The 13,435-nt window shown below is 51.4% G+C and overlaps 1 protein-coding gene across 2 annotated transcripts in view; it reads left to right on the plus strand.

The window, feature by feature from the left end:
* The first annotated feature begins 2,002 nt into the window (after positions 1-2,002).
* col12a1a (collagen, type XII, alpha 1a) overlaps positions 2,003-13,435 on the plus strand; it is a 363,032-nt gene continuing 351,599 nt past the window's right edge. For both annotated transcript variants that reach the window (XM_069930690.1, XM_069930692.1), the window contains exon 1: positions 2,003-2,098. The gene's annotated coding sequence lies outside the window, so the exon portion shown is untranslated. The remainder of the gene's footprint in view (positions 2,099-13,435) is intronic.

Genomic DNA, 13,435 nt, shown 5'->3' on the forward strand with positions numbered 1-13,435 from the left:
TCTCTCACACACATTCGCTCTCTCCCCCGTTCTCCCTCTCCTTCCCATCTCTCTCTCTTCCTCTCCATTCCTCTCTCTCTCTCCCTCTCTCAATTCCTCTCTCCCTCTCCATTCCTCTCTCTCTCTCTCCATTCCTCTCTCCCTCTCCATTCCTCTCTCTCTCCCTCTCCAATCCTCTCTCTCCCTCTCCATTCCTCTCTCTCTCTCTCCATTCCTCTCTCCCTCTCCATTCCTCTCTTCCTCTCCATTCCTCTCTCTCTCCCTCTCCAATCCTCTCTCTCCCTCTCTCTCTCCCTCTCCAATCCTCTCTCTCCCTCTCTCTCTCCCTCTCCATTCCTCTCTCTCTCTCTCCATTCCTCTCTCCCTCTCCATTCCCCTCTCTCTCTCCCTCTCCAATCCTCTCTCTCCCTCTCTCTCCATTCCTCTCTCTCCCTCTCCATTCCTCTCTCCCCCCCCCCCCCCCCCCCCTCTCTCTCGTTGGCTGCCTTAAAGGCGCTATAAATCGATGGCAAGCGCACAGCTTCCATTCCCTACCGAAAATCCTCCTGGCCAAGTTTAACATTTCTGTCGTCTGTTTAATATCCAGCAGATGCGCGGCAGAAAGCTCCCACCGCCCGTAACATTCCTGAGCGAGTCGGTGAGTTCCGGCTTCTTTAAACACTGGAAATTAGTCAACATTCTTAAACCCGAGGTTAAACAACAATGAATGGCAGATCCCTAGAAAGGGTTTAAAGTTCTCGGCTCCCGGGAGAAAACCAGAATGTTGGTTCGAGATCCATAAACAGTCCTAACGAGTGGAAACTGTTAAAGGAATAGTCTCTCTCTCAGCCTTTCCCCACAGATGACATGACATTAACCTTGGCAGATCAATTGTTAACCTTTCCTCCCATCCAAATCTGCTTTCCCCTCTCAAAGTACCCGTCAGTTCACTGAATTAGCATGGTCAACTCGAGTCATTCCAGGACCCCAACTCGCTGTCCCTCTACTAGAACTTGCTTAGAACTGGGACAGAGAGACAAGGCTCAGATGCATCTTGAGAAAAATATCCAAAGATCTCGCGGTTTGGGGAAATGCAACGATTCGACTACGTTGACATTGTTTCTTGCCGCGATCAATAAACCCAGTCAGGTCTCCCGAGTATCCGACCGGCTCTGAACTTCGTGCTCAGCCTTGAAATCTGATCAGGAGGTCCCGCAAGACAGTCGCACAGACGTTTGGAAACAGCGTCCTCGTCGGCTGAGATCCTTAACAGAGTCTTCACAAGATTTATTAGAGAGAGAGAGAGGGGGGGGGGGGGGGGGGGGGGGGTTAGAGAGATGCTGAGGGAGGTGATGGAGGTAAAATTGGCTGCTTTGTTCCTCTTTTACACCGGGTGGGACGGGGTGGTGTTGGTGTTGGGGGGACTGTTGCCGTGTTGTCCTGGTTAAGCAAACGGTCACGCAGAGCGCAGAGAGAAACCAGGGCTTTTCACCCCCCCAATACCAGATGAACCCCCCCAACCCCGAAAGGTTAACTCCGGGCTTCATCCCCACCTTGTCCCCCTCCCCCCAGAGACAATCCGGCTGGACGGACGGCCGCTATCATTTTTCCTTGGAACAAGGTGACAGAAAATGAAGTCAACCCGCTCTGCAGGCAAATGAATCGGCCGGAACGTTTGCGCACTCCATGGTTCGTGCAGTTGACCCCAGTTATAACGCCTGATTCAGTCAGACCCAACTGTGCCTCAGGGGAATTCGGGGCTTTTATATATATATGGGTCAGATGAACTTTTTTTTTCCTTGCAATTATAGTGATCTTATTAGAAATGGAATGCGGTTACGCGAGACAAAAATGCGTCGCACCATGATCCTGATTTTCCTCTCCCCGTCTGCCCCCTCCCTTCACTCGACCCATGTCGTAACACCTTACGAAAGCTGCATTTTTTTGCTATTGCATGGGTGCAGAATGGGTCGGTATTAAGCTGGGCTTTCCTGCCTAGGATCGTCCCACTCTCACACAGAGAGAGAGAGCGAGCAGACTTCAGAACCATTTACAAACACCAGGATATCCCCAGACTCACAGGCAGCCCAACGCGTCAGGATTCCCCCTCCGTGGACAGGTTTGCATTCGCATCTTTAACGCCAGACTTTGTTGCAATTGCAACAAAGCATCTCTCTCGTGTCAGGAAGAAATGTATATTTTCTGGAGGATTTGGCTGGTACGTGTACGGAACATTTTATTTTTAGCTTCCCTGGTGCAAGGCAGATTTGGTTTTCTTCTGGACGCCGGTTGCAAGTTGTAAGATAGGGGTTCCGGGCCCGCGTTCCTTTGAAGCAGTCGGTGGCTATTATGGATTCCAAAAAGGAAGTTTGCCTTTGTGGCGTTTAGGGACCAGGACGCTGGCTGGTGGTGAGGCGCCCTGAGTAAAGCCCCGTTATTGGCAACCCCAAGGGGCACTCGTGGAGTGAGAGGGGCGCAGAGGGCGCTGCCTCTGGGGGGGATGCGACGACGAGCCAAAAGGGCATCACAACCCAGAGACCCCAAATTATTCAACATTCTTAAAGCCGAGGTTAAAACAACAACCAATGGCAGATCCCTAGAAAGGGTTTAAAGTTCTACCGGACCCGAACGCGCGGGCACAGTCCCCCCCCCCCCCCAGGCAGGAACCCTCATCCTGCCCTGGCAAAGGCGCAGAACCCCTATTTATATATAAAGTTAAACTTCCCTTGGTGAAGGGTTCAAGCCCGACATGTCGGCTATGTCTTTTTATCTTTGCTACATAAAGGACAGGGTTTGACCTGCTGAGTTGCTCCAGCGTTCTGTATTTTTACTTCAACCAGTGTTTTACTTCTGGTTAAATATATTGCGAGGAAAAAGGTGTAAGACAAGACTCGCCCCACCAGGTTGAGGAACGGCTGCTCGCCCTCCACCATCAGACAACGACAAACTTAATCAGGGACTCGTTTCAGGACTCCGACTGGGGCAACTCTGTGTGGCAGTCAGTTCGTTATCTCTTTGCATGTTTACGCTGTGTACAGTGGGTTTATTGACCACCCGATCATTCTGCCTGGCCCGCAGGGAGGGGACAGAAAAGAATCTCAGGGCAGTATGTGACAATCAATCCGAAATCTGAATCTGAATCAGTTCTGGGCGTTCAAGGTATTTATTATAGAAGGAGAAACTTCCAATCCATGTTCAGGTTCCGACTGGAGAGGAGCACTGGCCCGGGAGTGGGTGGACCATGCGATGCTCCGGTCCGTTTGACTGCATGCTGCGTCCCCGGCTGGGATTCTGCCGCTCGCCGGGAAGCCCCCCTCCCCCTCCCGCCGTGCGCTCGGTCGACTGAGTGAGTGGGACGGAGTCGGGACGCCCACCGGGCGGCGCGCGAGCACCAGTTTGCGCTTCGCCTACACGCCAAATTTCCGAAGGAGGACTTTGGAGAAAGTTTGGTCTTTTTTTTTGAGCAGATTCTCTCAAATACTTGAAGTGCAACGTTGACTTTCGAAGGGGTTGGGTTGGGGGGGGGGGGAGGAGTGCAAAGGCTTTTGCATTGCTACCTTCTTCACCAGAATTTTTTTTTGGGGTGGGGGGGGAGGGGGAAGGTTGTTTGCAAGGGCAGCAAATGTGTAGAGGTCTCTGAATAAAGCACCTGGACGGTTGGGACAGGGTGGGGAATGGGGCAGAGAGAGGGAGAGAGAGAGACCCATGGGTTCCTTCGGTGCTCTTGAGTACGGTGGCTTCGGCACCAAGAGGGCTCTCAGTCCGTCCCTAACCCGTGGGATTGGGACACTGTACTTGTGGGGCCGATCTTACATACGAGGCTTTACTGGGGGTCAGGGTGTGTCTCAGAAGCAGGCCCTTCAGCCCATCAGGTCCATGGCAACCATCGGGTACCCGTCTGCACTCATCCCATTTGCCTCGGCGTGGACACTTCTGAGCTGTGGTGGGTCGCAGTCCCCATCACCCCCTCAGCCGGGCGCGCCAGATTCCACCCCCCCCCCCACACCGCCACCACCTCGGGATGATTTCCCTCCCGCCCCCGCCACCCTCCCTCTGATTTCTCTCACCTTCCCCCGAACCTACATCCTGGCGGCTCGGTGGATGGATGAATCTTGCTTCTCTTGGGATCGCCCCGCACCCGACCACCATTCTCCCGGGAGGAACCTTCCGCGGGCAAGGCAAGCATCGAGGAGACTTGGGGCAGGCGGGCGTGGTGAAGAGGCGCAGAAGACCGTGACTTTGGATAACTTTAACCTGGTGCGTCTTACCTGCATCAAGTTGGAATTTCAGGGGACCATAAAATATATCTCTGGCTGTTTGGAACAAGCGCTCATAGCTCAGACTCACAACAATAAGGGAGGCGAGACAGATGAGAACGTTTGACCTCAATGGATGTCAGTGCACGTTATTATAAAAGTAATGTTTTCTTTTTATAATTTAAAAATACAACACGGTAACAAGAGTCAGTACTGCCCAATTTACACCCCATTCATCTACACCACCGGTGGGAGGAAACCGGAGGGACCCCCCCCCCCCCAAACCTACATAGACACATGGAGAACGTGCAAACTCCTTACAGACAACGCAGGATTCCACCCCGGATCGCTGGCGCTGTGACAGATGGCGCCAACCCTACCGCCTTTTATCTCACGTCACTTTTAATGACGGTCGTGGGTCTGTTTCCCAGAGGTTCTCAACCTTTTTCTTCCCACTCACATCCCACTTCAAGGAATCCCTCGACCATCGGTGCTCTGTGATTGGTAAGGGATTCCTTAAAGTGGGATGTGGGTGGGAAGAAAACGTTTGAAAACCATTGTTTTAATCGTCCCTCATTGACTCGTTATGTGCACGGTTTCAGAACTCCAAAGGAAATGAACCAATGACATTTTTTCTCAAGCAAAATATTTCAGTAACAATTGGGTCTGGAGCAGTTTTTCTCAACCTTCCCTTCCCACCCCCACACCTTACTAATCACAGAGCATCGATGGCCTAGGGATTACTTAAAGTGGGATGTAAGTGGGAAGGAAAAAAGGTGGAGAACCACGGCTTGGTAAGTTGCAGGTTTGACTCTAAACTTGGAAAGAGCCCGTCAAATAACCGCTCAGTTTCCTGAACTCTCTGGCCTCGAGTAAAACCAATGGACAGCAGCAGGAATCTATTCAGGGCTGGAATATCGGGTGCATTTAAGCGCTCCAGGGCTAGAGCTCCCATTGTTAATAACGCACCCCACCGGAGGGGAGTCCAGCGGGCTGGACCGCGTAGGTGGCGGTTCGGGTCGCTGATCGGCCGGCTGAGTACCTCCGGGAGGCTGCGGATTCTGCAGGGTGTCCGCTCGCTTGGACTAGGAGTGGGGGGCGAGGGAAGGAGGAGGCATTGACTGCAGAGCGTGGATCCCCCGTGGATTTCCCTTTCACGTGCGCAGGGTTAGGGCAACAGAGGTGGTGTTTTTATGACCGTGCGTGGGGCGAGATGCGTGAACGAGGGGGGTTCTCAGGCGCCGGTCGGTGCGCTCGCCCGGGGCGCAGAGGAACTCTGGCATCAACGTGTTTCTGACTGGGGCATCCACCAAGCCCGCTCACCGGACGAGCAGGGATCTCTCCCCCCACCCCGAGGCGGCGAGGAGAGGATAATTGCAGGCTGACATGGAGGAGACGGGGTCGGAACTCGCCGTCCCCTGGTGATGTGTGCGGCAGGCGTCCAACTAGTTCAGCCAAAGACTTTCTATCAGGCGTGACATCTGTTCGTGCGATCCCGGACACGCCGGATTCTCTATTTCCACTCCCGAGCAAAGCTCAGAAGGGTGGCTGCACAGTTTTGGAACCCCTCCCCTCTCTTCCTTATCACAATCCCCTGACCTTTTGTCCCAGGTGAGTTGCCTCCAAGCATTCGTCTGAGCACAAATTAAATGTAGACCTTCCGTCCCACCCGCCCACTGACACCCAGATAACCCACGACCCCTCCCCACTCCCCCGTGTTTCCGCACGCTCGGGACTTGTTCGCAGCCCCCGCTTGTTTTCCGCGCCGCGCTGGAGAGGCGGCGGGTTCACCCCAGGACCCAGGTTCAGAATGGACCGGGCAGGTGCTTTCCAAATGCTGTCAATCGGGCTTCGCTCCACGGGTGGATCTGTTAGCGTGCTGTATGTCTACATTTACATCAAGACGGAGTTTTCCGGCTCAAGGGACGATGCATTTTCATCCTTGGTCGAAGGAAGTTAGAAATTTTACAATTGGCAAAACTTAAAGGACATTTTCCACGTTTTTACTTGAAATCCTCTTGGTATGGTTGGCCGTCAAACCGTGTTAAGTGAGGATTCGATTTCAGATTTATTGTCCGAGTACATGCAGGACATCACATACAATCCTGAGATTCTCTTTCCTACGGGTCAGGCAGAATTACCACTTATTGATAACTGTACATAACATGTAAACAGATAAAGAAATGTAAACAAACTGCAATACAGAGAGGAAAATCCCAACACCGTGCAAAAGAGTCCTTAAATGAGTCCCTGATTGAGTTTGTGGTTGAGGAGTCTGATGGTGGAGGGGGAGGAGCTGTTCCTGAACCTGGTGGGGCGAGTCTTATGGCCCTTACACCTCTTTCCTGATGGCAGCGGCGAGAACAGGGCGTGTGCTGAGTGGGGTGGGTCTTTGATTGACGATTAATCAAGATTTGTGGTCCTTTCATCCAAATAACTGTACCACGCAGACTGTTCCATTGCCCCCATTTGTGCCTGCAACTTCTATGTCTAAATCCGTGCACCCCAGAGCTCTCTCCGTGCCCCGGATTTCCTCGATCTCACGGGCTTCAGATCGTTGTGTACCCCCACTGTCATGCTCTGCAGTACGAACGTACACGCTCAAACGTCGAAGGCTGCACGACAGGCTTAAATGAGCTTAAAGTCCAGTATCCCTTCAGGTGCTCAACTCCTGCCCAAGAGCCAGGTTACTTCCCTGCAGGTTGCCCCCGGCAGTAGGCAGGTAGGAATGCAGACAGGCACAGGCAGTTAGAGACAGTCACCACACCCACCTCATCCCTCAATCCCCACCGCGCAATGGAGATTGCAAGGCACAGACCTATTTTGGGACCCTCTCCTCGACCTCCTGGAGGTCAGGGTTTATTTAAAGAGGTATTTGCCTGGATTGACCCCTATCGATTGCATTTGGAATCCGACAAGAATGATCGTTCCGTGGTTAAAGTCATTGAAAGTTTTCGTGCATGTTTTACTTAGCGTGGATTTGACAAGGATGACAAGAGTTCCCTCGGAATGCTCAACCACACTGTTATTTGTTTCATGACGGGCTTAAGCTGGTGTCTGAGATTTTCCCCCGAGTCCCTCCAGTAGCCAGTTATTTGGTGGAAGTTTCTGGAAAGTGGTGGGCTCAGGCCCTCTTTCTCCAGCGGCTGCTGCAGGGCTGAGGGGTCAGCTGGAACGGGAAGCCCCCTCTCCCCCCCACCATGTCCCACTGGATGGGAAAGTTCCAATGGAAAATAAAGTTCAGGGGAGTTTTCCTTACGTCCCGGAATAAGGTCAAGGCGTGTTTAACCCGAGATTCCGTCCTCTAGGTTCTGGATCCAACACCCCCGAACTGGAGGAACTTCTCTTCCTCATCCGAATTCAATCGGGTGTGTCAAGAGGTGTGTGTGGGAAGGGGTGAGTTTGGAGTGCGTGTACATGGGGAGTGTGTTTGGGGTGTGGGGGGCGTCTGCATGTACAGGATTGAGGAGTGGAGGAGGAAGAGAGAATCTGTTCTGACTTGGCGGTCTCTTACATTTAAATAAGATCGCTGCAGGTGGAGCTCAGGGTCAGCCAGCATCTGTGGAAGGGAATGGTCTGCTCAGTTCCTCCAGCAGTTCACTGTTTGCCCCCCCCCCCCCCCTCCCATATCAGATCTGCACTCCTCTTGTGTCTCCAGCCTCTTGCATTCAATTGGTCTTTGGTCTGTGGATTTCAGCCATTTAAACCGTGAAATGAACCATTCAACAGTCAGTTTTGTCCAGTACAATAGAACATCGAAATACAAATATACTTTCCTCGCTATTTTTGCAGTTGGATTGTAAGAACCGCAGACTTTAAAGGTACGTTTGCCTCTGGTAAATGCATGCTATCTCACCAGTAACCTTGGGCATATAATTCTAATACTTTTACAAGTGTCAAAGCCACTTTACTTTCAATGTGAGGTAAAAATCACCATGGCAGAAACCTTCGCTCAACACAGACAGTTTTTTTTTCTGAGAGAGAGCTATGGAGTTTCAATATGCCTGAACATGTGTGCGCCTCTGTGAGTGTGAGAGGGAGAGAGTGTGCGTGTCTGCCTGTCTGTGCAGATCTGTGAGTGTCTGTGTTGGTGTGTGTGTGAGATAAATGATGTAGTCTCACTCTGTATGTTTTCTGTGAGTTTTTCTGGATGCAATTACATGTGTGTGTGTGTGTGTGTGTGTGTGTGTGTGTGTGTGTGTTTGACCCTATAGATATGTGTTTGAGAATATGTTGAGTATACCAGTGTATGAATGTGTGTGTATGTAAAAGTGAATGCCAGTGTGGACATACTTGTCTGTGGTTGATTGTGCAGGTTTATGTGGGACTACCATCAGGGTGTGAGTGCATCAGTAGATGCGTTTGTGTGCCTCGAAGTGTCTGAGCGTGGAAGGAAGCCTGGGTCCTTCTTAAGGTTACGGTATCAAAAGAAAAAAAAAACACGTCTTTTTCTTGCTCCTGTCGAAAGTTGCCAAGCAGGGCGAAGAACATTTCTCACCCTCTTCTTCCAAATATATTACACCACCATGAGCAATCCCTGGTGAATTTAAATTCGGATTGAGTTCTGCATCAAGGCAGACAGTTTTCCAGTTTGTCAAGAAGAATCCAACACCAATTTAAACAATGCAATGTTTTACATCAGTCTAAGTAGGGTTACGGTATCTAAGAATTTACGGGACCACCGTATCAAACAGCCTCTCGGAAGAAATACTAGAGTATCCACCTGCCCAGGATGAAGGGTTCCCGCACACCCTAAAAAAAAAGCAGTGAGGCTCCTTGGACTAACCTCATTTGCGTGGTATGTCATCTCCCTTTCTGCTAATATCAATAGGCTCTCCCTTTCTCTGCGACCCCCACCTCAGTCATACTGATAATTAGAGCCCTATCCTCAGGTTGTAATGTAGGAATTACACGCTCTCCCTTTCTCTGCGACCCCCACCTCAGTCATACTGATAATTAGAGCCCCACCCTCAGGTTGTAATGTAGGAATTACACGCTCTCCCTTTCTCTGCGACCCTCACCTCAGTCATACTGATAATTAGAGCCCTACCCTCAGGTTGTAATGTAGGAATTACACGCTCTCCCTTTCTCTGCGACCCTCACCTCAGTCATACTGATAATTAGAGCCCTACCCTCAGGTTGCAATGTAGGAATTACACGCTCTCCCTTTCTCTGCGACCCTCACCTCAGTCATACTGATAATTAGAGCCCTATCCTCAGGTTGTAATGTAGGAATTACACGCTCTCCCTTTCTCTGCGACCCTCACCTCAGTCATACTGATAATTAGAGCCCTATCCTCAGGTTGTAATGTAGGAATTACACGCTCTCCTTTTCTCTGCGACCCTCACCTCAGTCATACTGATAATTAGAGCCCTATCCTCAGGTTGTAATGTAGGAATTACACGCTCTCCCTTTCTCTGCGACCCCCACCTCAGTCATACTGATAATTAGAGCCCTATCCTCAGGTTGTAATGTAGGAATTACACGCTCTCCCTTTCTCTGCGACCCTCACCTCAGTCATACTGATAATTAGAGCCCTATCCTCAGGTTGTAATGTAGGAATTACACACTCTCCTTTTCTCTGCGACCCTCACCTCAGTCATACTGATAATTAGAGCCCTATCCTCAGGTTGTAATGTAGGAATTACACGCTCTCCCTTTCTCTGCGACCCCCACCTCAGTCATACTGATAATTAGAGCCCTACCCTCAGGTTGCAATGTAGGAATTACACGCTCTCCCTTTCTCTGCGACCCTCACCTCAGTCATACTGATAATTAGAGCCCTATCCTCAGGTTGTAATGTAGGAATTACACGCTCTCCCTTTCTCTGCGACCCTCACCTCAGTCATACTGATAATTAGAGCCCTATCCTCAGGTTGTAATGTAGGAATTACACGCTCTCCCTTTCTCTGCGATACCCACCTCAGTCATACTGATAATTAGAGCCCTATCCTCAGGTTGTAATGTAGGAATTACACGCTCTCCCTTTCTCTGCGACCCTCACCTCAGTCATACTGATAATTAGAGCCCTATCCTCAGGTTGTAATGTAGGAATTACACGCTCTCCCTTTCTCTGCGACCCTCACCTCAGTCATACTGATAATTAGAGCCCTATCCTCAGGTTGTAATGTAGGAATTACACGCTCTCCCTTTCTCTGCGACCCCCACCTCAGTCATACTGATAATTAGAGCCCTATCCTCAGGTTGTAATGTAGGAATTACACGCTCTCCCTTTCTCTGCGACCCCCACCTCAGTCATACTGATAATTAGAGCCCTACCCTCAGGTTGCAATGTAGGAATTACACGCTCTCCCTTTCTCTGCGACCCCCACCTCAGTCATACTGATAATTAGAGCCCTAACCTCAGGTTGTAATGTAGGAATTACACGCTCTCTCTTTCTCTGCGACCCTCACCTCAGTCATACTGATAATTAGAGCCCTATCCTCAGGTTGTAATGTAGGAATTACACGCTCTCCCTTTCTCTGCGACCCCCACCTCAGTCATACTGATAATTAGAGCCCTACCCTCAGGTTGCAATGTAGGAATTACACGCTCTCCCTTTCTCTGCGCCCCCCACCTCAGTCATATTGATAATTAGAGCCCTACCCTCAAGTTGCAATGTAGGAATTACACGCTCTCCCTTTCTCTGCGACCCCCACCTCAGTCATACTGATAATTAGAGCCCTACCCTCAGGTTGCCATGAAGGAATTACAGCTGTTAGTTTCGGTAGAGCGAACTCCCGCTGCTCACCAGAGGCTTTCATTTTAACTCGACCTGGCCTGCACTTCTACAATATGGAACATTGACCAGTACAGGTCCATGATGTTGTGCCGACCTACATAAAACTCTAAAAAAAATCCCCCAATCACCCTCTATTTCCCTTCTATCCACGTGCCTGGTCAAGAGTCTTTTAAATGCGCCTCGATGTTCCAGCCTCCACCACCACCACCCCTTGCAATGCATCGCAAGCCCCCGCAACTCTCTTGTGTCCCCCCGACGTCTCCGCTTCACCCCCCAATAGGGTCTCTCTCCCTCGCCTCCGGCGTTCCCTAAAGGACAAACATATTTCAATAAATAGCCCCGAGTTTTCCAGACTTTATTCTGGAAAACATTCCTGGCAGAAGTTGCGGCAGGCTTGTTGCGGTGACTTGTGCCTGGCTGCTCCCGGTCACTGCCCTGGAGACGGAGAAGAGTTCAATGCGGTTTCTCCCTCTGTGCCACGAGCCGTCCACACCCCAACTCTGGCAGGGAGTGATCCAAGACTTTCGGCGTGACCTCCAACTGCGCCAGTCCGTCAAACAACCCTAATTTCGCCACATTTCAACGGGGAGCTAAAAATGAATCATTTTGTTTCCCCCAGTTGCCTTACAACCAAGCCAAGGCCATTCATTCTGAATTATTGGCAACTTCAGTGTAGACCAGGTGAGCTGGCAACACACACCTCACATGCAGGTGCCAGCTGGAACGTGCGAAGTTCTTCGCTCTTGTGGTATCCGAGGGACAGCCAGAAAACTCGCTCCGACGGAGTGCCCGACTTTGACTCTTGCGGGAGTTGTGTCCTCCGGGATGATGAGGGGAACTCTTCTTGTTCCCCACGCGAGAGGGGTGGCTTGTTCTCCCCCGGTTATGCACGGGGAACAAGCCTCAAATCAAGGAGATGGCCACTCGGCCCCTTCATGTTTTACTCGACCCCTTTCCCTCAATTACTGAAGGCGCTGGTCACAGATCCGGGGGGGGGGGGGGTGGGGGGTGGTGTGAGTCAAAGAGCGAGGGTCTCACGCCCAAACCGTTCAGGATTCCCTAGTAAGTTGGCGCAGGCAGACCCGTTGGCCTCTGACACGTAGTTCGGGAAGTGAGTGTCGGGATCTTAAATAATTCCTTGTTCAATCCGACCCTCTCGTCGGTAAACGGGCTCGTGTTTGAGGGGTTAAAAGAGAGAGAGAGTGTCTGACGTGGAAGAAGCAGAGCCCGCAGTTTTGGATCCGTGACTTCCCCAGGACGGATTTGTAATAAGCTGTGAAAAGTAAAGAGTGAGAAGCTCTTCAACTGAAGGCTCCTTTCAGGGTGATTGCGAGGATCTGCTTCCCTGTGGATGTCCGTCCACACGGCTTGTATCGGTGCGCACATGTCCTCGGTGCTCATCTCTGTGCCTGCTTTGTGTGTCGATATGTGTGTATGTTGCGTGTGTGTGTGAATATCTGTGTGTGTGTGTGTGTGTGTGTGTGTGTGCGCGTGGGAGAGTTGCGTGTGGGGGTCTGTGTGTATTTGTGTGGGGGTAAGTGTGAGTGGATGTGGATGGGTCTGTGTGTGGGTGTGTGAGCGGCGTAGTGGGTGTGAATGTATGTGAGTGTGTGTGTGTGCGAGAGTGTGTGGGGGTTTGTGTGCCTGTGTGTGTGGATGGGTGTGTGTGTGGGGGGGGGGCTGTCTGTGTGGGAGAGTTTGTGTGTGTGTATGGATGGGTGTGTGTGTGTGGGTTGTCTGTGTGGGAGGGTTTTGTGTGCGTGCGTGTGTGTGTGTGTGTGTGTGTGTGTGTGTGTGTGTGTGTGTGTGTGTGTGTGTGGATGGGTGGGTGTGTGTGAGAGAGAGTGTGTGTGGGGGGAGGGTTGTCTGTATGGGAGGGTTTTGTGTGTGTGTGTATGGGTGGGTGGGTGGGGTTGTCTGTGTGTGTGTGTGGATGGGTGCGTGTGTGTGTGAGTGTGTGTGGGGGGGGGTTGTCTGTGTGGGAGGGTTTTGTGTGCGTGCGTGTGTGTGTGTGTGTGTGTGTGTGTGTGTGTGTGTGTGGATGGGTGGGTGTGTGTGAGAGAGAGTGTGTGTGGGGGGAGGGTTGTCTGTATGGGAGGGTTTTGTGTGTGTGTGTATGGGTGGGTGGGTGGGGTTGTCTGTGTGTGTGTGTGGATGGGTGCGTGTGTGTGTTAGTGTGTGTGGTGGGGTTGTCTGTGTGGGAGGTTTTTGTGTATGTGTGTGTGTGTGAGAGAGAGAGTGTGTGTGTGTGGGGGTGGGGTGTCTGTATGGGAGGGTTTGTGTGTGTGTATGGATGGGTGTGTGGGTTGTCTGTGTGGGAGGGTTTTGTGTGCATGTGTGTGTGTGTGTGGATGGGTAGGTGTGTGAGTGTGTGGGGGTTGTCTGTGTGGGAGGGTTTTGTGTGCGTGTGTGTGTGTGTGGATGAGTGGGTGTGTGTGAGTGTGTGTGTGGATGGG

This window comes from Narcine bancroftii, chromosome 4 (assembly GCF_036971445.1).
Source record: "Narcine bancroftii isolate sNarBan1 chromosome 4, sNarBan1.hap1, whole genome shotgun sequence".
NCBI lineage: Eukaryota > Metazoa > Chordata > Chondrichthyes > Torpediniformes > Narcinidae > Narcine > Narcine bancroftii.